The sequence below is a fragment of the Nuphar pumila genome, chromosome 1 (genome assembly GCF_984573655.1).
Source record: "Nuphar pumila chromosome 1, dmNupPumi1.hap1.1, whole genome shotgun sequence".
Taxonomy (NCBI): domain Eukaryota; kingdom Viridiplantae; phylum Streptophyta; class Magnoliopsida; order Nymphaeales; family Nymphaeaceae; genus Nuphar; species Nuphar pumila.
The window spans coordinates 726,179-728,939 of record NC_143249.1 but is presented as its reverse complement, the minus strand read 5'-3'; positions in this window follow the sequence as shown (position 1 = coordinate 728,939).

Genomic DNA, 2,761 nt, shown 5'->3' with positions numbered 1-2,761 from the left:
TTTGTCATCTTACCAATCCGCTCTTTCCTTCTCTATTTCGGTTCTTGTGCAAGCGAAGTCTTGGAGTGCTCTAAGGGCATTTCTTGACAAAATTCAGGTTTTTGAGGGTTACATGATTCCTGCTTCTTCCGAGTATTCTGGGCTTCCTTTACCTGTGGTTTTTTTTATTGCTGCGGTCTTAGTTGGGAATGAAACAGGCTCTGATCTAACATCAAACTGTGGAATTGAAGTTGCAGATGTTTCTGGGCTGGTTATGTGCACGATGCCTTGCTCTTCTGGCCTCCTAGCTGCCTTGTGCTTCTTGGTGAGTTGGTTGATTGCAGTTGCACGATTCTCACCAGGATCTTCATGGTGGCTACTTTTGCTGTGCCTGCTATCAGATTTTACCAAATTCTGGTTCTTCTTCTGATGTTGATTTTGAGGGTCAACAGTTTCTCCATTATGTGATTTGTTTGGTCCATCCATATCTCTGGCATATTTGGGAGTAGTATATGTGTTTTGCATCTTTGCACCATCTTTTACAGTTTGTTCTTTGCGCTGGTTTATGGTGTCATGGTATTTGCCTGCTGCGATATCCTTTGCATCTTGAACTTTTGCATCATTCTGTCGAAAAGGTTTCTCATGTCGATGAAAGTTAGAAACCTGATTCTGTGTATCCTTGAATTTTAGAACTTTGCCTTTTGAAGTTTTTGCATTGCATCTCCGACCAACCTCAACTGCTGCTGCTTCGTGTTCAGCTTTCTGAGTGTCTGAATTGTGGTCTTTCTGCAACAAGTTCCCTTGTATCCCAGATTTGGAGATGGGCTTCTGTACATAGTGCAGCATTGGATCAACAGTTGTTAAGCTGTTCTCTTCCTTGTGGCTGTGTTTCCTTTGCAGATATTTGTGTAGAATTCTTGGCTTCTCCAGCGTGGTTAATGTTTTGCATATTCTGCCTTTTAGTCTTGAAAGGTTGGTTTGATTTGGTCTGCACTGGATCCACATTTTTAGTATGTCTATGTTCCATCTGATGTCTTATTCTCTGCTGTGGAGCTCTCTCAAGTTCCTTTTCTTCATCTGTCTTGCTATCATCCATTTGTTGCAATCTTGTCTGGAAATCAACTCTTAAAATGACATTATGTGAATTCACAAGAGTTGGATCCAGCTTTGTTCTGCTTTTGTTGTCCCGGTAAAAACTGTTTGTTTTGCCAATTTGTGGTTTGTTGCCTGGTGTCTTCTGAACCTTACTTCCAACTGAGGCACCGTTTGGTGGAAGCTCATCTATACCCGTAAGTTTGGCAATCACGTTAGAAATCCGTCCTCTTCCCCGTTGGGAACCTCTAGAACCAGAAGACTTGATTCTATGGACATTCTTTTGAGCAGAATAATCGCCGTAGCTATTTGAAGCTGCAGGCAAGCTAGCTGAACTCGCTAGCACTGGAAGTTGATACATGGTTGCCTGCTTGGATGAGGCTGCATCAGAAGCGTTTTTCAGAGGATCAAGTGGAAGCGCCTTTTTGTCTGGAGAGGGCAGAGCTATCAATTTCTGGCCAGGGGAGTTTCTCACACTCAACTTTCTGGGATCACCGTGAGAGTTTCTTGGTGGCCCATCAAAAGAAAGCCAGTTGTCCTGTTGTAACACACTAGACACTAGTGCATCGATGGACCTTGGTTGTCGAAGTTGCTTCCAATCAGACCCAGTTCTCCTCGGGCTTGCAATCTGCTCTGAAGCTTCTATCAGATGAACTAGTGTCTGCAGTAATTCTTCCAGATCCCTGGCCCCTTTCAGCAACTTGCTCTTAAAATCTACAGAGAATCCTTCCTGAACTATGCCAGAAGAGCTTGGTTCAGGTGCCCAATTCAAGTTTTCAGCCCTTCTTGATGTTTCATTTGCCTCTGAAAAAGAATAGTTTAAAACTTGGCTGCTGCAAGTTCTATCGGCATGCAAGCGATACGTATCAATCTCACCAAAGCCCACCATTGGCTGTTGCAAAAGCTTTGTCTGGGGCTGGCTTCCGTCGATCAGGTTGGTGGCCGACTCCTTGTAATTCCCAGCGGGGCCTTCACTTCTTCTGGTCACAATTTTAATTGCCACGATGGTATCGGGGAATGTCCTGGCGAGCTTGTGTTTCTCACACACAATCATCTCCTCTTTGGGGCTTCTTCCATCCGTCATTGACGGTTGGCCTTCTGTTCCTTCTGTTCTTTGATCAGAAGAGCTTCTGGGCCTGTTGTTCTCAAACCGGCCATAATTCTGCAAGAAGGTTCAAAGCACACACTGCTTTAGATGTGTGAATTACGAAACGACCAGACCAAAGAAAGAAATTAGCTTACAATGTGGTATACGACGTTTTCATCTCTTGTTCCAAGCTGTGAGAACCCTTTGTGATCTGCGTGCATGCCTGATGGAGAAAAGAAGCGAGAAGGAAAGAGCTGGCTTTCTGGGTAAGTGGACTGGGAAGAAGGCTTTAGATTTGCTGAAGTGGGTAATTTAATGAGAGCTGAACCGCCCGAATGGTTCGTGTTGTTAGCCAAGGCCAAGCGTTCCTTCCGCACGCGGAGGTCGTCCAGAAGTTTCTGGCTGAAGACGGATTTGTTGGCCATGAGAGCGAGGGCGACCGAATAAAAGGAGCTGATAGCAATAGTAGTAGTAGTAGCAGATAGCAGTGGGGGGTGTAGGTTGTTGGGTTAAACCACCACGTTGGTGGTGGTTACCCACGATGTGGGTAACGCTTCCCCACATGAGGTGTTCCTTCCGTTAAACCTGAAAAACAGAGGGAAA